A 23,278-nucleotide genomic window follows, 5' to 3' on the forward strand; every position below is an offset into this window, starting at 1 on the left:
CAGTTGATTTGTCTCTAATATCCTTCCGGGAGATCAGAAAGTCCAGCTCCCACTCAAAAGTGCACATTGTTTAGCAGCAGCAGCAGTGGCATCCTGCCCCTCTCTCCATCTGCAGCCTCTCTGAAGCTGTTGTTCTTTCTGTACTCTAAGCACTAGTGAATCCTTACCACGTGTTCTAAAGTTGTACCAGGATTTGTTTGCATCAGGCATGCACACAAATGATTGCCACATAGGGGTATGTTCCCTGGAAACAGGAGTGCCCCACACAATGAGGACTACAGAGTTAGAAGAAATACAATTAGTCCATAAGAAGAAGAGAAGGGGAACACAGTCTGGGACATGCATCCAGTGCCTTGCAAAGAAGTATAAGAAGGGGGTGGTCTGAGCCAATGAAACAGGCTTTAAACACCTTTGGAATACCCCATTTTGTGGTCATTTCAGCCCTGATTACTTTCTCCTGTTCTGTTCTCATTCTCATTCATCCTCTAAGAGCCTGTACCCACATCCTGAGTCCCTGTGTGTTTAAGCTGTTCATTATTCATACACAGTGCTGGCGTCTGCCTTCTATTTCGTATCGTGAGATCACTCCCAAATCTCTTTTACTCTGAAAACCACACTCCCCAGGTAAGCCCAGTAAATATTGAAACAGGGTAAATACTCTTCTATATATGCAGAAGCTTAAATTGAAAGACTTTGTGGAAAACACAAAAATAATAGAACAAAATGAAGTGACCAGTTCCAAAACAAATACACACAAGCCAATGCTTTCCTTTAGATCACCCATAACCAATATGTATAAACTTTCCTATAGCTTTATAGATACATGACTGAATACCTTTTTTAAATAATAAAAAAATTACTACTGCAACCCACTACATTTACATAGTGTTGATGGATCTTTAACAGCATTTGGTCTTTATCACTACCTTTTGGGGAAGGAAGTAAAAAAAGTCAATATTATATAAGATCCTTCAGGAGAGACTAGGTCTGTTGAATGACATCTCTTGCTCAAGATCATCACCCGTTTAACTAATGCACCTTAAGGATTTTCACTATGAAAAGAGATCCAAAGTCCAGGTCAATGACATGCAGGCAGTATGGCGACTCACACAGAGAAGAGCTGACCCCGAAGGGACTTGCTCTCAGTGCTCTTTCATCCATCCACCTACTATCCACATCCAGTTCTTACAGCTGAGAGCAGACGAATAAATAAGTAGCTGCTACGAGTGAGAGGACTGGAGGTCAAGGTGAAAACAGAGCATGCGGGGGAATGATGGCCTAGAACTGAAACAGGTATTAGCACATTTGAGGTAAGGGCTCCAAACAGCCAAGGGAGGCCGAAGTGTTTGAGGGGAGAAGAGCTTAGGACTAGGAATTCCTCAGGTTCTGCTCTTCTTGAAGTCCCGTCTGCTCTGCCTGGAGACCATTCACCGTACTGCTGGTGAAAAGAAAGGAAAATTCCACAGGCTTTTCCACAGCGTGGCTGCTGAGCAGCGATGGTGGGGCGGGGGGTTCACATCCTTAATTAGAGAACATTAGTTTGATTATGGAGTTGACCCTTGAGGTGTTTAGAAATAAGATCAAGGGGATGCACTAAAAAATGCTAGAAAATTAGTTATGGATGACTACTCTCCATAACTAATTTTAATAAACAGAGTAGAAATATCATTCTAAATGAGAAGATTGGTCTATGGTGCCAAGAATCACTTGTTTTGTAAAGAGAAATTCATGACACAGGTAAGACAGTAGAGTGGGAGTGTTGTGGCTCCGGGCAAAGGAGAGGCTAGCAGCTGCAGTGAAGAGTCGGATGGGGAAAAATGGCCACTCGCAAGGCCAACCGGAGAGCTTAATGAAAGGATTGCTGATTTACCTGTTTGAGAAGGGATGCTTGATAGCCTGGGCTGTCCTTGAGCCAGCCATGCAGGGGAGACTGGCCTTGAATTCCCATCTTCCCGCCAGTCCCTCCCAAGTGCAGGCAAGTGCTGCCGCATCCTGGTGAAAGGTCTGCTGATAAGGTGTCCAGCAGGGTAGAGGGACGCACAGAAGAGGGGAGATGATGGCATGAGAAGGGATGAGTAGGAAATGGGTGTTCTCTATAGGTTTTCAGGATCCTGGTATATTGGCAATGCTTTCTCATTTCCTGGCTTCCTGCTTCTCAGCCTCTCCCAGGGCTATCTAATCTCTTTAGGCAGCAAAAACCTTCTTTGCCAGTGTGTCTTTTTAAAGAGGACCCTAAAAGAGACATGCATGGATCCAAATAGGAAGAAGAAAAAGACAAGATCTCCTGAGTAAATTGGAATCATGGGGAAGAGGGTAGAAGGGGAAAGAGAGGGGAGGGAGGAAGGGAAGCAGAGAAAAATATAAAGCAGAGAAAAAAATGTAATATCAAATGTATTGTGATAAAAATTGTAATAAGAAGAAACAATTAAGAACATAAATTGGAATATAAAAATGTGAATATGTTAGAATGAATTTCCTAAATATTTGACACGATTAGCTCCAAAGAGACAGGAGTCTTCTGACGCTGTGGGCTAAGTTAGTGGCTAAACCAGGACTACACTGCAACCCAGAGCTCTTCATACTTTCTCTGCACTAAATGTATAGGAGAGGAACCAAGTAAGTCAGAGAAATGATACCTTTAGCATTTGTATAGGCCCTTTGATTGATGAAGGGTAGAACACTTCCTGCCGACATTTCTACAGTGTCATAGGGAAGGAGAAAGAAAGAGAAAAAGAAAAAAGAAAGAAAGAGAGAGGGGGAAGGAGCGAGGGAAGGAGGAAGGAAGGAGGGAGGGAAGGAAGGAAGGAAGGAAGGAAGGAAGGAAGGAGAGAGAGAGAAGAAAGATAGGAAGGAAGAAGAAAGAAAAGTAGAAAGAAGGAAGGGAGGGACGGAGGGAGGGAGGGAGGGAGGGAAGGAGGAAGGAAGGAAGGAAGGAAGGAAGGAAGGAAGGAGAGAAGAAAGGTAGGAAAGAAGAAGAAAGAAAAGTAGAAAGAAGGAAGGGAGGGACGGAGGGAGAGAGGAAGGAATGAAGGAAGGAAGGAAGTCAGGAAGGAAGGAAGGAAGGAAGGAAGGAAGGAAGGAAGGAAGGAAGGAAGGAAGGAAGGATGGAAGGTAGGAAGGAAAAAGAAAGAAAAGTAGAAAGAAGGAAGGGAGGGACGGAGGGAGGGAGGAAGGAAGGAAAGAAGGAAGGAAGGAAGGAAGAAAGAAAGGAAAACACGGAGTCATCTCTTCCCTTCTATGAATAAACCATTAGACCCTAGAGAAGCCCACTTGCTCCACTTGGCTCAGCTATCATGTGTTTTAAAATACAAAATGCATCATGCATCCCTTAGAGTCTGTCACTAGTCCTTGGTTATGTTTTGAGATCTTTTTTCTGTGTTGTATAACAATTATAATTATTTGACTGCATTTAGAAATTTTGAAAGTCCTGCAAACCTGTGCCAGAATGCAACGGTACTAGTTGCCTCTGTGGGGAAGTATAACCCGTTGTCTGACATTGCCTCCCACCTCCTCACTTTTTCAGGCTACTCACCTTTCCCCAATGGGCTTATCTAACTGCCAATTACAAGCTTCTAGGAGCCTGTGATGCTTATTCTTGGTGTGATCTCAGCAAATACACCTCAAGCACAGCTCATCCACATGTCTGTCACTCTGAGTTCCTCCTTTTCTGCGTTAAGCCACCTCCACTTCTGTTGTGCAATATTTTTTAGCATCTCTGTGAAGATGTGTCACTTGAATTAGTTTAATAAAATTCTGAATGGTCAATAGCTAGGCAGGATTTGGGGTCAGGGAGGACACTGAGAAGAAGGGAAGAGTCATATGGAGACAGCAAGAAAGCAGGAATACAGGACTACAGGACAGATAGTTCATGGATGAGGTAAACAACCCTCAAGGTAGCAAACAGATTAATAGAAATGGGTTAATTTAAGTTATAAGGGCTAGTTAAAAACAACCCTAAGCTATCGGTCAAGCTTTCATAATTAATAATAAGCCTCTGCGTTGTGATTTGGGAGCTGTCTGGTTCGACAGGGAAAAATCCAATTACATAGTTCCTATTGTCCCTACACACCTCCTTTAATGGAATCCCAAAGGCTCTGCTGTCATTTGGATGCTCTCTGTCTCTTCCCTAAGCCAATTGGCCTTGCTTCCACACAGTACAGCTCGGGAATGAGCAAGTGACAAGCTCAGCTTCCCTGGCTTTGTTCCAGAACAAATCCCTCTTCTCTCTCTTTATAAACTCTAGGGTAATAAATGAATCGGCAACAAATGGTGACCATTGTGTATGGAAAGAGAAGCCAGTGTTGATGCTGGCTGCTCTGACTGCTAGGGGCTCCTGTAGCACAGAAGAGAAAACAAGCAGAGATTGCATCCAAGGACAAATAGCATCCAATGTAAACTGACACAGCCGCTGTACCAGCCCTGAACAGAGGTGGCTGGGAGAAGTTCGGAGGTTAGAAACAGGAAGACAGGAGGAGATCAGCCCGAAGCCAAGATAAGAGCTTTAAGACTAAGCGTTGTTAACTTTTTGAAGCAATGAGGGAAGGTGGCAATCTGAGGGACATCCAGGCAAAAGCATAAGAAGAGAAACCACAGGAACATATTCATCTCAAAAAAGGAGGAAATAGGGTTATTGGTAGAGACTGATAGAACAGATTGAGAAACAAAGCTTAATTGTGAGTCGGAGCTACAAGAAATGGACATAATTGGAGGTAAACTAGAACACAGATTGATAACAACTAAAGCCCCAAGGTCTCAGGTTCTAACACTACACCAAAACTAAACTCCACTGTGAGAATGGTTGACAGGGCAGGCTCCTTGTCTGTGTAGGACAAGGTGATCATGAGTAAATTTAGAGCCTCCTGTCATCCAACCGAGGGATCATTGCAAAGTCTGAAAGAGACAAGCTTGATTATCAACTTGACTGTATTGAGAAGCTAGGAGGTGTGTGTGTGTGTGTGTGTGTGTGTGTGTGTGCATGTGTATGTGTGTGTGTGCGTATATATGTATGTATTTCCAGAGAGTGTTAACAAGGGAAGGGAAGACTCAGCCTTAATGTAGGCAAAGGGCCCGCATGAAGCAAATGGAAAAGAAAGAAGCCCACTACCCCAGGCCTGTGTTCATATTCATGCTCCTCGTCTCCTCTTCCAGCTGGCATGGGGTGGACAGCTCTGCTCCACCATCGCTTTTCACCATGACCCTCTGCCCAACTATTGGCCCATCCATAATGGATCCAACCAACCATGAGCTGAAACGTCTGTAACCATGAGCCAAAATGAGCCTTTCCTTTTTAAGTTGTTTTTTTTTTTTGCATGATTTGTCATAGTATCAAAAAGGTAACTGAGTCTTTAATCATTATCACAGAGTATCCAAGACTTGCCTTTGTTGCAGGCACAAACTGATATCATCAACTATGTTGGTTCTAACATGGGACTCAGAGGGTTTTGCTTAGAAATGTCTTTCTGAGTTTATCGTCATGAGAAGTTGTGGGTACCAAGGTAGAACTGAGGAAGACCAGACATCCAACTCATAGTTCTCTAGAATGCTAAGTCAAAATTCCTCAAAGGGATGCCAGTCCTCTGAGTCTGGTCAGGTGCAGAGATACACTGCCGGAGTTCCCTCCATCCCTCCATCTTTTCCTGCATGTTGTCAGGGCATGCCCTTGCCAAGAAGGAAACGAGAAAAAGAAATCTTCTGACAGTGTTGCTCTTAGAATTCTGCAGATCCTCCGTAAGAAACAGGACTGAACTCTAGACAAAACTTCACACCAAACTTCACATTTCCAAAGTGTAGAGGCACTGTGCAGGTGACCAAAGTTCAGGTGTAGGTCTTGCCTCCTTTGACAAGTAATGCAGGCATTTTGGGGACCAGCCCCAAGTCTCTCTTCAGCATTCCGAGTAAACACAAAAGCAATGGAAAAGAACTTTTTTCTTAGGTTATCTGAACTCTTTCACACAGCTGTTAAGAGACTCTTTATTCCTTTGTTCCTATTCTAATTTTCCTGTCCTACTTCTAATTCCTTCTAGATTCTTCCCCTAGCTTCTTCTCCTCTCTCCTAAAAACTCTCTTTCTCACTGCCTTGAAGTGATAAAGAAATTACAAAATTACCTGCTATTGGTCAAAAGCATATTACTAGTGTAAGCGAATAAGGAGCTGAGCCATTCGTTGCCATGGCAACACAAAATTCCAGATTACAGAAACTTAACTGTGGCCAGATCAGGGGGCATCCACAGTGCCCAGTGACAAACTTTGAGACATAAGTCTATTTTCTGCAGAGTGGCAAGTGAAGAATTGGCATGCTTTTCTTAGGGTGCTTTGTGTTGCAACTTTGGTTGGGCATCTGTGACTCTGACGTTGTGCATAGCTGTAAAGTTTTAAACTCATGATCTATTTACAAAAAGCCTTTAGTCTAGTTTGAATTTGCTTTAAGGTGAAAGTGAGCTAGTTGTGTGCAGGTAGTCTGAACGAAAAAGAACAAAGCAGGCTTTTAAGTGTCTACACTCCTCTTTGGGACAAATAGATCTAGTTATGAATCATATATTCTATATAAGAAATTACATAGCTAAATAAAAAGTCATCCTCCTGACCACCAATAGATATATGCCCCCATAAGATTGAGTTGTAATAAGTCTTGTGATAAGACTACATATGCTTATCACAAGAGATTGCACACTACAAAACAGGTATTGGGGAGACACCAAGCTACTTTAGCAAAAGTGAGCAACAGTTTCCAGAGTTGATGGTCCTACAGGTCTTGCCAGGACAGGACTGACCTCTATTAGAGTCACTTCTCTGGTGGGTCGACATTTGAATTATACATTGTGATAATGCTATATGATTCCATAGCCTCTGACAGACAAGGCTATTTTTCCATATCATGTAAGAATAGAAAAGCTGAGTACAAAAGAAATTTGAGGACAGAGAAGTGTTGTTTGATAGGGAATATAAATATATTTGTGTGCCCTTTATGATCTAAAGTTAGAAAGGTGGATAATATAAGGACCATCCCTATCCTCAGGGAAGTCTGGAAACATCATGAAAGACAAATATGTGCATATACCATGACGGTTTGATGCATAAAAGATGGGTGGAGAAGTAAGACATAGCTCTTTAGGGAAATGTGAATGAGTATAAAGATGTCTACCGTGGAAGAGAATGAGAAGATAGGAGATTCCATGGGGAACCCCTATGGCAATGGCCATCGAAAGAGAAGTGAGAGCATGTCTATTGAGGACCAAAATACAGGAAGATGTAGCATCCTAAGGAGAAGCAAAGACATGGCCTTAGGTCAGAGGCCAGGAAACAGTGCTATCACAGACGGAAGAATGGATTCTCTCTTGGGTGCTAGGTACTGGTAGTTTGATAGAGGGGCTTCTGCATGAATTTGAAGACTTCTAAAATTTAACATATCCTTAATTGATATATACTTATTCCCAGTCCTTTTCCTGTCATCATGGTTTCCTCATAAAAAAGCATGGCATCCTCCAGTTGCCTAAATAGAACCTTCTTTACCTTGAACCTCTTCTTACACATTGCAATATCCAGAAGGTGCAGTACTTCTTTCTGCCTCATATCTGTCTATCCTTAGCTTTCATTTCACTCTAATCTTAAGAAGTCAGCTCTGGGCTGCATCTTTCCTTGTATTTATTGCTCTGATATCTCTCTGTCTCTATGATCTGCCCACGGTCTGTGCTAAATGGATTCTGTTTTCTACAGAGGTGCCTAAGTATTCTTTACAAGATGAAAACCTCTACGTTACCAGGCTATAAAATCTTCCCATACCTCAATACTAGATTTTAAGAGAGATAAACTATAATTCCTTAATATATTACAAAAGACCATTTACTATCTAACATACATACACACACACACACACACACACACACACACACACACACACACACACCCCCCAGGGAGTGGAGCCTATTTCTCAACCACTTTACCTATTCCCTATTATAAAGTCTAAGATTAAAGGTGGACACTGAGGCAGACTGTCCCTTAGGGTAAGGGATTTATTAGAGCAGTTACTAACAACATAGTCAGGCAGTATGACAGAGACTATCAGTAGAGTTGGAGCCCACAGGGCAATGTGGGGTCACCTCTTAAAGGTTTCCCATGCAATGTGGCTGATGAGCCTATAGCACACACTTGCACTCTGACTACTTCTGATCACTGGCATCAGGGGACCCTTTGACTTATGGATGCCTGTGATTTGTTAATGAGTTTCTTATACTCACAGAATTTCTGGGACCAGAGCCCTGCTCATTGCTGTACTCCAGCTGCAATGTTTTCCATGTATCATCAGATAACTCTCAGCCTCACTTCCAAAAGCAGCTCAGGATTTTCTCCATTTCCGAGAAATGAGTGCAGAAACTCCAGCCTATGATGAACACCTTTAGTGCTTGACCACACTGTCCTGGAAGTGGTACCTCCGCAAGCAGATTACTCCCAAGTTGACAATCCAATTACTGATCAGCCCAGTGCCTGCTCTACCAAGCAGAGTGCATAGAGATAATACAGAACACTTTTTAAATGAATAAATGAATGGTTAAATCACCCAACAGCGGTAAATCTATGCTTGGGCAAGGTCATATGAGTGAAAACTGACACAAGACCTTTACAAGGAGCTTGGAAAGCCAGGTAAATGAAATACCAACAAATTATTAATCAACTTACTCAGTTCTTTCTTCTCTGAAATTGGAACCATGTGAATGAATATGTATGAACATATGTAATTATAGTGACTTATGCATAAATTACTCTGAAGACCTCCTGGTGCTAAGTTCACAGGAGCAAACAGGAGAAGATTGGTTTCCACCTATCTTCTCTGTGGTGTCCTCCACACAGCACCGGGCTCCACAGGCAATCCAGCTAACGATGCAACTCCTATTATGAACTGTCTCTTGTCTGTGACTGAACAGTCTGTTCTCAGAAATGCTGAGACCCTCCAGTGGTATTCCTGTCTAGTCCTGTGAGGTCAGGGGAGGTGAAACATGGAATTGCGAGCTTTGAAACTGCATCACAACCCATTAAACTACATATTCCTCTTGTTGGTCCTCGTTCCAGAGGATTAATTCATGATCCTAAATTTATTTAACTTAAAAAATTAAAGAATATGAGGAATAGTCACTTATGCATTATCATGTCAAGAATCTGGAATTAGTAAATGCCAGTAAATTGTATTTCGAGAAAACTCTCATGCACTTGCCTTGTGCTAAGTCTTAACGAAAGCATCTCTGCTGACACTGCAGCTTTACCTACCATAGATCCAGAAAAAGGGCACAGTGAGGACAAAGTTCATCAGCCTAAGGTAAGAAAGTGCACAAAGTATATCCTAAGAACTAGGGAGGGATGTCTGCAACCTTTGTAAGAGGCAACATAAAATGAACAGCCTTTGAGATGACAAGATGCTAGTTCAAATCTAAGCTTCACTGTTGTGTAAACTCAATCAAATTCATTAGCTTTCTCAGATTCTAACTTTCTATCGTATTAATTAACTAATGAATGTCACATGAACTAATGAGAAGACCAAACATAATACTGTGTAACAATGCCTACCAAAATACTTATTGTTTGATGAGGAGTTAGTAACAGTCTCTTCTTTCTCTTTCTCTAGGATAACTTTATTAATGGACAGTTATTCAGTTATTGGCATGTATATAAAGATTCAATTATTTTAAATGAGTAAGTTGTAGGAAATTTATTCATTATGATTCTATATTTAGTAATACAGTATTTTATACACTAGAATTTTTGAGAAGTCTCATGTTAAGAATTCTTAGTAACAGGCAAGATGGCTCATCCAGTGCCACAAGACCTGATGGCTCAAGTTCAATCCCAAGGACAGGACCCACATAATGGGAGCAAAGACTAGATACTTAAGTTGATTTTTACCTACACATACATGCACACACATACATACATGTACACAGTGCACATACATACACATGAATACAGAAATAAATGTAACAAAAATAGATCTAAACATATACAGAGTCTTTCAGAGGCAGTAGATAAGTTCATAACCTTGATTAATACTTAATACATTATATTTGGATCTACTATTGTGGCACTTTCGTGTCCACACTAAAATAAGCATTAAATATTTGTATTATATGTTATCTGTGATATAACAAAAAAAACTGTTTTAACAGAAAGCATATTCGGTTTGGGTAAGCATTTTTACTGAGTCCCCTTATTCTCAATACCTGACTTTAAATAATCTGCTGGGAAAATAAGACCCATTTATACCAAAGTTGCTTATCAAGGTGTAGGACCACACTGGCTATCTGTAACTCAGTGTCTGGGTGATACACTCCAGACCCTGCACGTGGGCACTGGTGGAACTGGGAATAGCTGTAATTGGAGTTTCCAGTCTGGGAACTCTACTGATGCTCCACATCTGGTGATGGTACTTGTGTCTTGTAATCTAGGTTTGTGAGACCCCATTCTCATTCTTCAGGTTCATTCATATGAGACCTTTGGCTGCTCCCTAACTTCCTTTGATGATGGACAGCAATGTGGAAGTGTAAGCCAAATAAACCCTATCCTCTCCTAGTTGCTTTGATCTTAGTGTTTCATCACAGCAATGGCAATAGTAACCCTGACTAAGACACATTCCACGTTGGAACATTGATTGACTTGATGGCGTGAAGACAACTACAACTGCTAAAAGCCCATGGATGCAGTGAATTAAGAAAAGAAGGAAATTTTAAGGTTTCTAGAATAGAATATTTTAAGACGAATTCATTTTTTTTTATTTTACATGCCTAGGTATTTTTGTCTACATGTTTGTCTATATACCACATCATCCAATGTCTGTGGAGGCCAAAAGAAAGCATCAGGGCCCTGGAATTGGAGTTACAAAAGGTTGTAGACTGCCAAGTTAGTACTGGGAATCAAGCCTAAGTTCTCTGAAGATCAGCCAGTGCTCTTAACCACAGGCTAGCTCTCCAGCCCCCAGAATATTATTTCATCTACCGTGTCTGTTGGTAAATATGTTGTCTAGCTAGTTTGATTATTATTTTCAAATACTAGACTTTGAGTGATACATAATTTGTAAAGAAAACATGGAAAGCTTAATGGCGAATCAATCCCACACCAGTTATGTTTTAAAGGGGTATTTATTTTGGGGGGTAAAACTTACATACACCATAAACCGTCAGGAAGAGAGCCTAGTCGCTGGAGCAGGAGCCGGGAGCAGGAGCTGGAACCAAACACCGCAACCAAGAAGCCGAACCGAGACTTGCGGCTCTTTTTAAAAGAGAAATATACCACGCCCCAGTGGACTGGTATTTCAGCAGTTATTGGCTGAAGCAGCAGAAGGCGCTCCTGCAGCACCTCCCCATTTTGTTTAAGTAAGAGAGTTCTAAGCCTACTACGAAATTATATACAGTAAGTACAAACCTACACAATTATATACAATAAGTACAAATATCCTATTCTAACTAGCTAAAGTCTTGTATAATAAATAACTTGGCCAAGTCATGAGAGGAAAGTAGCTACATTTATCTAGTCTTCAACCCCATAGAAGATCCGAGAAGGGAAATAATGTTACCTGAGTAATCAGGAAGTGCAATCAAAGAACTTCCAAAACATGCAACAAATCGCAGAGACAACTGGCTACCTGGGCAATCACCAAAGACCTGTTTACAGTGTTGAAACAACCAACTTTGACTAAAGCCTAGAATAACTGACAGATTATTTTTAACAGGCAAGAGATTTTTCAAAACCATTTTACCCTGTCTTGGCAAGATTTAACAGTTCTGTTTATTCATTTCCGGATTTTATCCATTTCCGGATTTTAACAGACAAGAGATTTTTCAAAACCATCTTACCCTGTCTTGGTAAGATTGGACAGTTCTGCTTATCCATTTCCGGATACCGTGTGTTTGTCAGTAGTTGAGGTATGGGCAGTTCCTTGTCTAGAGGCCAGTTTTGTCAAGAAGACAAGCTCCAAGTGGAGTGTCTTTGGTGCTCAACTGACCTATCTCGGGAATAGGTCGGTGTTGCCAGGAATGATTGTGTCTCACTACACAGAATTCTAAGATTAAATTAAATGCCATTTTCTACAGCTCTTCGAAGAGGTTGAAGACTATTTAGACAGAATATAATCTCTATGTATCTAAAGAACCTGATTAGTCTAACCATAAATATGACAGACATAGATGATTATTGATCTACAATTCTTAAAACATATCTAACTTAAAGACTAAGAGAATAAACAACTGTGCAATAAATGAGGACAATGACCTCCAAATGTAAACAATAAATTTCAATACATAAACAATATATAAGTATCTTAATCAGAGGTAGAAATGTACACTGCAATATGGTATACATATATTAATACAATATATATCAATGCATAAAAAATGTTTTAAACAGGTAGAAGCATGCATACATACAATATTCAATATATACCGATGTAATTATCTATAAACAATAACTCACAAATACCATTATTATCTATCCAATTATCCCTCTTTTTTTTCAAAAGATCCCTGAGCTTATAAAATTCCTTTCCCAACTCTCAACCGTATACTAATTATAATTAATCCCTAAATATTGTTCCTAAACCTGAGGACAAACTTTGCTGAGAGAGGGGACATCGTCCTCTAGAATTACTTCCAGCTGTCATGAGGGTAAGGTTCTTTCTGGAGGATCCTGTGAAAGTAAAATGATGGTTAAATTTCAAGGTCAATGTCTTTTAAAATTGCAAACAGTCTCTGAGTATTTTGTGGAGGTCTGGCCAGAATGTTGTACAAGATGTGCACCATTTCAGCTAATCAAGTTGGAATCATCTGTGCAGCTGATACCCGGAACAGGACTTGCAGTAGCATTATCAATATCATGACGTCATATCAACCGAGTGGAATTGTTGTTATGGGGGTACCATCTTCTTCCTGGAAACTTCAAAAGTCAGTGCACGAAAAACTCATTGTTCATTGTGGAAAACTTAAACATTAATTATATAGACATATACAAACATATATTCAGTGAAAGGTATGATATACATATTCAATGAAAAGTATGATAGATATGAAGAAAAGCATGGGGTAACGTAAGTTATAAGAGCTAATAAGTAGCCTGACCTAATGGGCCAATCAGCTTTCTAACTTATAGAGATCTCTGTGTGATTGATTTTCTCTGGGACTTGCTGGTTGTGGGGTACCGGGTAGGAACAGATACCCCAACAAGCCGGCCCTCATGTTACATATGGTGCCCAGATGTGGATAACTGACTCCACAGAAAGCTTGAGAAAGCTTGGGAGAGAATAGAGTAAAACATGTTTTCTTGGTGGCAGCAATTTCTCAGGTCTGCGCTGCTTGCTAGAGGCAAACAAATGCTCTTATCTAAGAGAAGCTTCCTGACTCAGCTTTAGCTGCAAAATCCTACAGCTCTTTTAAGAGGTCCTGCCACAAAACACTTAAACGGTGTTGATGAAAAGCTGAATGTATGCTTTTCGGTTTTCAGCCGTAGCAGGAAAAAAGTTGTGCTGTTTTAAAATGCCGGCTTTCTGGGCTGTCCTGCCAGGACAAACTCTGACTCTTGCAGGCAGGCAGTCCAACTGAGTGTGATCTGTGAGCAGAATGCTGAAACTTGCTTGCTGGCAGGGACCTTGAAACACTGTAGAGTTGTGAAGGTAAAAATGGCTGCAGTCGGTACCTCAGCCATGAGGCTGGAAAGCTAAGGAATGGGCTAATTCCAGCCATAAAAGCCACAGTTTTAGTCCTCTCCTTAAAGACTCATGTGGTCAGAAAAAGAGAGATATACAGTAAATAGAGATTCAAAGATGAAGAAAACCTCTAAATGGTTTACAGTGTGTTAAAAATATATGCAGGCTAAAAGGTTAAAGTCATTAAAAATAAAAAAGAAAGAAAGGGAGATATAGGGTGTGGTGGTACACACCTTTAATCCCAATTAATCCCAATTATGCCTCTGGGAGGCAGAGGCATATTGACCTCTGTGACTTCAAGGAACAGAGGTAGAGATTGACCTCTGTGACTTCAAGGTGTGGTAGCACACGCCTTTAATCCCAATGCCTGGGAGACAGAGACAGACAGATCTCTGTGAGTTCAAGGTGTGGTAGCCTATACCTTTGAGCCCAGCACTGGGGAGGCAGAGACAGAGGAATCTCTATGAATTCAAGGACAGCCTGGTCTACAGAGTTATTCCAGGACAAAGATATATATAGAGAACCTGTCTCAAAAAGCCAAAAGTTAAAAGTAAAATTAAAAGAAATAGAGGTTGAAATAAAGCCACATAAAGATGGAAAATACATAGAGAATCTTGATACTGTATATTATTATGCTTTCTTTTAATTGTTTGAATGCTGAAGAAGGAGCAACAGTCACCAAAAGACATTTGCTTATAAATGCTGCAGAATTAATCCAAGATAGGTATTTTGAAAATACCTTGGCTTCAAAATTGAAGTCAAAAGGTATGTTACTTTGGAGAAGAGATTTTGCTTTTGTTTCCACAGAAAATGAGAGGCTGTGGATTCATTCTGAGTTAAGAAAAATCAGGTTCAAAAAAGGAAGACCACCTGAGAAATCTCCGATAGGAACAGATGGCCCAGATGACAGAGTTCTACATCCAGAACAGATTCAAGACTGCTGCCTGAGATGATCAAGACTCACAGGATACTCCAGTCAGGACTTTATTATAACTCTAAATTTTCTCTAGGTCCCCATAAGATCATCAGCGCCCCCAACCAGTAGGAAGTAGCCTGAAATACTACGCCCACATTCCCAGCAAATGGACTATGGGTATTTTCCTTTGTTTAAAAAAAAAAGAGGGAAATGCTGTAGGAGAATTGTCAATCATATTCTGTCAATCATATTTTAATAAAACGCTGATTGGCCAGGCAGGCAGTATAGGTGGGAAAGCCAGACAGGAAGTAGAGGTGGAGCAAAGAGACTGGGAGTATTCTGGAAAGCAGGAAGCTCCCTTCGCAGTTCTGCCCAGACCACCGGAGAGGAAAGATGTAAGCTGCCCCGCTGGAAAAGGTACTGAGCCATGTGGCTAACATAGATAATGATAATGGATTAATATAAGCTACAAGGACTAATAAGAAGCCAGAGCTACGGGCCAATCAGTTTATAACCTTATGGAGTCCTGTGTGTGATTTTCTTTGGGCTTGCTGGTTGTGGGGTACTGGGTGGGACAGAAACCCCAACAAGCCGGCCCCTCATGTTACAAAAGCTAATGAATCACTCCTGCCTGACAATGTTGTTGTAAGACTGGTAAAGTGTTTATCCCATTAAGACATTTGCTCCTACAACGACATCCCCTCACAATTGAACAAGGAGTGTTTTCCTCCTTTTGAAATTTGCCAAATGAGATCTTGAATAAACTTTTTCTCGGTGAGTGAAAGTCTAAACAAAAGTTTGAGAGCTGCCGGCTGACAAGGCGCCTGTTATACATGGAAATAGCTAGGAAAAGAGCCAGTCAGAATGAGAGTTGATAGGGTATAGCCTCCTGATGATGGTGCCACTGCAGGAGCAGTTGTCAGAACAGTGAGCTACAGAATCCTCCCCTGAGAACCCAGATGAAAACAAGTGCTCTTTGGACCAGAACTCAAAAAGTTCTACTCCTAAAGTATGATCGGGTGATTATGCAAAGCCCTGAAAGAGGTGTCATACAGCTTCCCAATTTTCTTGCAACCCAAACTTGCAAATTTTTGATTCTATGCCACCAACTCCAAAAACAGATGTTGAGAGTCACACACGGTTTCAACTCAAACATCCTCAGAGTTGTGGGAGCGGCCAGAGGGCCTAAGAATCAGCTTTCTAGTAATTAGATGCTCAGTGCTGGTTAATCTGAAGCATCTGCTTGATGAGGTTTAAAATAACCATAGAACTAAGCGTTGTGGCATGTCTGTGAGAGAATTTCTTGGTGGGTTGATAGAGGTGGGCAGGCCCAGGCTGAGATCCTGGACTGAATGAAAAGAAAATAAGATTTGGGCACTAGAATCCATCTCTTTCCGTTTTCTAGCTATGGGTGAAGTGAGTACCACAGTGGGACCATCTGCCTCATCTCTTGCTGTCATACCCTTTCCCACCATGAGCCAAAATATGCACTTCCTTCTTTAACTTGCTTTCATTAGGGATCTTTGCATAGTCACAGAGAAATAGTAGTACCCCCTCTTCGGGTCTATAAGGTGTATTTAGTTGTCATTGGTAAGCCCTATAGTACAGAAGAATTCCAAGGGGATATTTTCATGCAGCTTAAAGATACTTTATCATAAAAATAAGGCCTGTTACAGCTTGAAGGGACCATAGATTGTTGACAGAGTTTCCCACAGTTGTTCAGCCCCAAAGAAACACACAGAGGTCTACATTAATTATAAACTGGTTGGTCTATTAGTTCAGGCATCTTATTAACTCTTATAACATAATTCTTGTCTGCATTAGCCATGTGGCTTGGTACCTTTCATCAGCAAGACATTCTCATCTTGCTTCCTCTGTGTCTGGATGAGGACCACAGACTGACTCTTTCCTCTTAGAATGTTCCTGTTCTCGTCACCCTGCCTATACTTCCTGCCTGGTCGCCCCACCTATACTCCCTGACTACTGGCTAACCAGCGTTTTATTAAAATAGTACAAGCGACAGGATAAAAGACCACTGTCCCACAGCAATAGATTTTATTTGTTCTAAGCCCTCTAAAAAAATTAATAGTCAATGCTTAGAAAAGTTGGCATCTCTACTAACCCATAAATTAATTAGTAAATAATTTGACATATTTTTCACTTATTGTTTAATACACTAAACATCATCCTGAGGTCTTAAAATTTTTGTGTTCACTCTCTTTTCCATGTTTTCTTCACCAACCTTAGATGATTTGCTCCTGACACAACCCAAATGCCAAAATGGCAAGCAATGCTCCAGTCCTTCATCCCTCAGAGCTCTAAGCTCCACACAACTTGGAATTTCTGTGCTTGGTGTTACTACTTCTGTAATACTCTTAATACCTTCTTTCAAAAAAGCCCTGTAGTTCCTTTAAAATCTAATTTTCAATTTATTTTTATTTCTTTAAAAGATCATCCTTAAGCCTTTGTTTCCATGCCAACCAAACACTGCTGTGAGACAGCATCTCATTGGCAGATAGCAATGCACATTTATATCTTGATTGTGTGTTAGGAAGTTGCTGATCTAAGTTGGGTTCACAGGTGATTGTGCTTCAGTCTAAAGTTTTGTGAGTCTGGCTTAGGTTTATATCTCTCATCTTCCTCCAAGGACAATGGTGATAGCAAGCACCACTGGTCACATGGATTAGAAGTTAGACAGCCATATACACAATTTCACAAGTGCTGTTTAGCTTCCCATTACCTCATACTTGCTAAGATTCATTGGTGAAAGTAGACAGATGGTAAAGTAAGGGACAGGAAATACAACTTTTCCCATGGAAATGGGATGATTTTTTATAAGTCATATAGCAAGTGCCATGAACACAGAATGGATCAAGAATAAGTACCAATTATTCAATATACTTTGAGATTAACTTTGTTCCCTAATCTCATCTCTACTAACTCTGAATCATGTCTGGGTTTCTATATCACATGCAAATGTGATGTAATAGAAGGACTTTGACAGTCTGCAGTTAATGACAGGATCATTGTGCACATGTGATCACAGAAGCCATGAATGCCCAAACAAATCCTGTACATGACCGAGTCAAACACTCCAGCATGAATTACAGAGGGGCTTAGGAGGCATAATTGAAGAGCTATTGGCAAGTGATTGCTGCCCATGGAGGGAGAGTCAAATTTTTCTCAATAATATAGCCCCAGCAGGCTGTTCATATTCCAGTGGATGGTTTTATACTCATGTGTATGTGAGCAGCACAAATTCAACTCAGTGGATTTAAAAGAGAACAGAAGAGGATATGAGGGGAGGAGTGATGGTAGTGGAGTCTGAGAGGAGCTGGGAAGAGAGAGCAGGGATGTGTGATTAAAATGCATTGGACACAATCATGAAACCCTCAAAAAACTTAGAAATGTTTTGAAATAATAATAACACAATTCAGTGACTATACTAAGCACCAGGTGGCACATTACAATCCTTATGGATAAAATCCCAGCAGACCTTCTTGACAAAAAATATGTATTAATAATTACTCTGCTTTTGCAAGGAGGAAAGCTACAGAGAAATAATAGGTAGGTTTGCTTATACCACAAACCTCAGAGTGAAGCCTCGTAGCTGAGGCTAATCCCTAAGTCTTTTGTTTGTTTGTTTTAACTTATTGTGATTATTTTTGTTACTGTTTACTTTTGAGATTTCTCCAGTCTTTCTTCCCACAAAAATCTCTCATATACGTTCCCCCAACTCTCCTTCAAATTGTCTCTTTTTTCATTAATTATTATTGTATATGCTTTTAATATACCTATACATCCAGAAATATAAGCAGCTCAATCCATACAATGTTACTTGTGTGTTTCCAGGCCTGACCATTTGGCACTGAATAACCAATTGTGTGCTCTTCCTGGGTCTCACATCTTCCCAATCCCAGCTTTACTCTGTTGCCTGTAGTTCTTCCTGTAGGTTGAGGCCTCATGGAATTTCCCCCAAGTCTCCTAGTAACCTCAGAAGCTGCACTTATAATGTCTAACCAACATAACCACCCAAGGACTTTTGTCTCTCACTAAATTACAGTCTCCCTTATGTACCATGTCTACCATACCTCTAGACACTTAGACCTAACTGGGATATCAAGGTAATGAAATAAATGCAGATGGACATATGGACAGGAAGCTGGGATTATCTGGTGAGGTGATTTGAATAGGAATGGCCTCCATAGACTCATATAGTTAATATTTGGTTCCAAATTGGTGGAACTATTTAGGAAGGATTCGGAGGTGTGGCCTTGTTGAAGGAGGTATGGCACTGAGAGTGGGCTTTGAGGTTTCAAAAGGCCACAGCAGGTCTGGTCTCTCTCTGCCTCCTGCCTGCAGATCAGGTTGGGAGTTCTCGGCTACTGCTCTAGCACCATGCCTATCTGCCTGCTGTCCCCACCAAGATGATAATAACTAACCCTCTGAAACTATAAGTAAGCCACCCATTAAATGTTTCCATCTATCAGCCGCCTTGGTCATAGTGTCTCTTCATAGAAATATAACATTAACTAAATTGTGTGGTCTGGAGGCCCTGCTGAAGAAAACACAGCTCCCTAGAAGCTCTCCATATTTATTATATAGAGTTCAATTAAGAGGTAGGGTTGTTGCATCCAGCTGAACAAGGAGACAAAGTCACTATATGCAGATAAACAAGAAGATTGTATGGTATGCAGCTGGGTTAAGGAGACGGCTCATCTCAATAGGCACAGTCTCTATAGAGAAGGAGTCTTCAGGCCATAAATATGGGGAAAGGCAGTGTTTGGGGACTATGGTTGACATTTTCTGCACACATCCGCACTTGAGCAGAGGAATGCTTTGCCGTGCCTCTGAGCCTCACCCCAGGAAAAAGTTTTTTTTTTATTTCTCCATGGTTCTGAGGCTCTAGTGTCTTTGACGTGACCAGCTCGTGTCAAAAACACACATTTACTCGGGACTTTACTCGCTGGGGCATTCTCCAGTTCCTGCACTTATGAATACAGAAGATCAAAACAAGGCATTATCTGATTTGTTTCTCATCAATCCAGGAACTAGAGCAGAACGTGATAGATAGTAAAAACTCAATAGTTACCGAATTAAATTTTACCAGCTCTAATTTGTCTTTCCAGCCTATCTGTCACTTTGCTTCTAAGTAGCCTCTCTGTTTAACCCTCTTCCTGCCATTTATGTCACTTGGCTACTCAATAACTAATACTCAACCATTTATCTAAAGTTAATTTCCCCCGAGAGCATATAGGAAAAATGCAGGAGTTTAGGATGCATAAAGTCTCAATGTGGTTACCTCCATCCATAACCAGAATGAGTTTGATGATATCTGTTCTTCCAGGGGTTCCTGGGGACCTTTGTAAAATGCATCTTGTCTGCTAAGTGACAGCTAATGATCTCCTATGAAATGCATGTTTTATTTATTATCATAAACATTCTTTCCAGAATGATAGTTGTAATGGCCGGAATGGCATACCATACCGGAATATAGTAGGGAAGTTTGCACATTTAAATCAAAAGATCTGTGCTCTGTCTAATCCTTCCACCCTCTTCGCTCTTCCCCTTTGTGACCTCAGCTCTCAGCTGTTAATCCATCCATCCTCTTCACACACTTCCTCTCACTGATCTCAGCTCTCAGCCCTTAAGTGGATGAGCTGTGGGGCTGTCAATGTGCAGGACTAAAGTCCTGTGCGAAAGCATCTATTAATCATAAGTCTATAGTAAAAATGCAAGACTCACCAGTCATTAATGAAGCATAAAGCGTATGTGCCCATAGAGTTTCTGTATAGGACGTCCTTTAATGTCAGGGAAGTTTTCAAAAGACAGATTTTCAACTTCAGAAAAGTTGCTTCTAACTCCTCTACCCTTTTAGGCACATGAAAGTAAAAAAAAAAAAAAAGTAATATAATTCAAAGGAAAACGCAAAAGCCACATATTTAATATGTTCAAAATGGTTCTGTCAATTTACCACATCACATATTTAGCATAACTATAGTTATGCTATGCAGTGTGTATACATACATACATATATTGCTCATAATTCAAATGTGATCAAGGGGAATAAGAATTTGAGATTGCATTTCACTGTTTCCCCAGATGACCTAGTTCTCCCTGTACAACATCACTCTTGCAACCCTTCCACATTTGCCCTGAGCACACTGGGCATCATCTCCAACTACAACTCAATTGTAAGTGATTACAATCAAATAATGGCCAACTTCAAGTAATTAAGTCTTATAATATCAATTAAGGAAATATATTTAGCTAGTGTAACGACATTGAATGTGCATGAAACATAGGTATATTTCAGTTCAGAGGCTATTAAAATAAGTTTTTCACTTAAATTCAAATAGATCAAAACATAATTTGTATTCAATTCTTACTTCACTAGAATTCATTTTGTCATCAATATGAAATTTATTCCTTATAAATGTCAATAAAACATACTTTTGGTTAGCCTAATCAATTCTCAAAATAAGTTATTTTATTTTTATTCAGTGACCATTATACATGCTGTATATCAAAAAGTTGGCTAATACAAAACATGGATATTTTGTGCTTCTTTAATTTTATTTTATTTTGTATTATTAAGAGATAAAAGGAACATATAAATGCATGGTTAAGAAAGGAGGGATGATCCGGGAGGAGTTAAGGGATAGGAAAGAATTTAATCAAAATATAATTTATGAAAAATTTTTAAAGTAAAAAAAATAACAATTTGACTAGTTTATTTTCTTGACTGAAGAAAATAAAATTTCTAAAAGTAAGACAAATGATAGATTTTTAAATGCTTAATCTACAATGGAAAAATATGTAAAATCTATCATTTTTATAGAAAAATGATATTTATAGAAATATATTTATAGAAAATGATATACTTAAATGCATTTAGAAGTATTTAAAGTCTATAATTATTTATAAAACTTCCTATAATATGCTTAATATTTAATTTTGCAAATTATATAGTCAGGAGAATAATATATGAAAATAATAGAAACACCCAAATTTTCACTTATATTATTCCTTGTCCTTTATAAAAATGTCTAACAAGCCAGGTGATGGTGGTGCATGCCTTTAAACGTAGTACTTGGGAGACAGAGGCAGGTGGATCTTTGTGAGTTCAAGGCCAGCCCGGTCTATAAGAGTAAGTTCCGGGACAGCTAGGACTGTTACGGGGAGAAATCTTATTCGTGATGGAGGAGGGTTATCTGCCTATTGTGTTATTTTCATTGGTCAATAAAGAGACTGCCTTGGCCCCTTGATAGGACAGAAAATTAGGTAGGCGGAGTAAACAGAACATAATGCTGGGAAGAGGGCTATGAGCCAGACGCCATGGAGCCAGACACCAGGTGAGACATGCTGAATCTTTCCCGGTAAGCCACACCTCGTGGTGCTATACAGATTATTAGAAAATGGGTTAATCAAGATGTGAGAGTTAGCCAGTAACTAACTCTGTAGAGATAATGGGCCAGGCAGTGTTTAAATGAATACAACTTATGTGTTATTATTTCTGGGGCTAAGCTAGCCGTGCGGGAGCTGGGCAGGATGAAAAGCAGGCCTGCCCACAGCCCTTCATACTACATATCCGGAAAAAAGCAATCAATTGATAGTTAGATAAATGGATAGATACGTAGAAAGATGATAGATAGACAGATGATAGCTAGATAGATGATAAATTAATAAACGAATAGATAAATAAATGAATAAAATAGTCTAACAAATTATATATACCGATGTAATTGGGTAAAACATGTTTATTAGGGTTTGTTAGGGTGTAAATAATCCTGAACTATAAATGGCTGAACTCAGGCTAATGTCTCAGTTACATCTGAATCTGATGAAAATCAGCAGAGAGCAGTGGGCTGACTCTACTCCATGCACTCGTCGTAGGGACTCGGCACCATTTGATCAAGTGGTTCTCCATTTGCCTCATCCTCGAAAAGAATGGGAAAGGCACGCAGTCACTTGATGACAACCGAAGCTTCTGCCCAGGGACATGACCAGATATTAGTAATGTCTCCTCCAGCTCCCCTTGGATAAGCATACTGGAAGGCACATTATGAGCGAGTGTCAAGAAAGAGGGTCCATGGTGAGCAGGGGCACAATGTGCAAAGGCATGGACAGGAAGAAGCTGTGGGTTTGGAAGGCTTAAATTTACTTAGGGGGCAGGTTTACTTGCTATGTAAAGTTTTATTCTGTTGTTTGTGTCTGATTATAAATAAGACATATAAAAATGTAAAAAATAGCCTAAAATACTTTAAATAATGTGTAAAACCAATTCTGCCTTTACTATCCACTTACTAGTAATTGTGGTGTATTGAGATTTTATAATTCAACCTTGTCTCTGTCCATACTTCCTCATGTGTTCCAAGAACTGACACCTCAAGAAATATGGTCTCAATTTTGAAAACCATTTAATGGGATATCTGAAGCATGGGCATTCATTAATAGGATAGAAAGTTTTAATTAAGCCCCATATGCAATTATAACTTTGCTGGTTATTAACAGTGATGAGAAAAATTATACTCCTATGATCACAGCAGAACTATTAATGGGTTTCTTGATGACATAACATTTGTTTAATGGAAGTGTTTCATTTTGTGTGCAAGTGCCATCCGAAGGCAATTTGTCATTGTTATTAATTTAGGATCATTTGATCTGTCACTCAGTGCTGGGTCCAA

Source organism: Myodes glareolus, chromosome 6, assembly GCF_982192425.1.
Source record: "Myodes glareolus chromosome 6, mMyoGla1.1, whole genome shotgun sequence".
Classification (NCBI taxonomy): Eukaryota; Metazoa; Chordata; class Mammalia; order Rodentia; family Cricetidae; genus Myodes; species Myodes glareolus.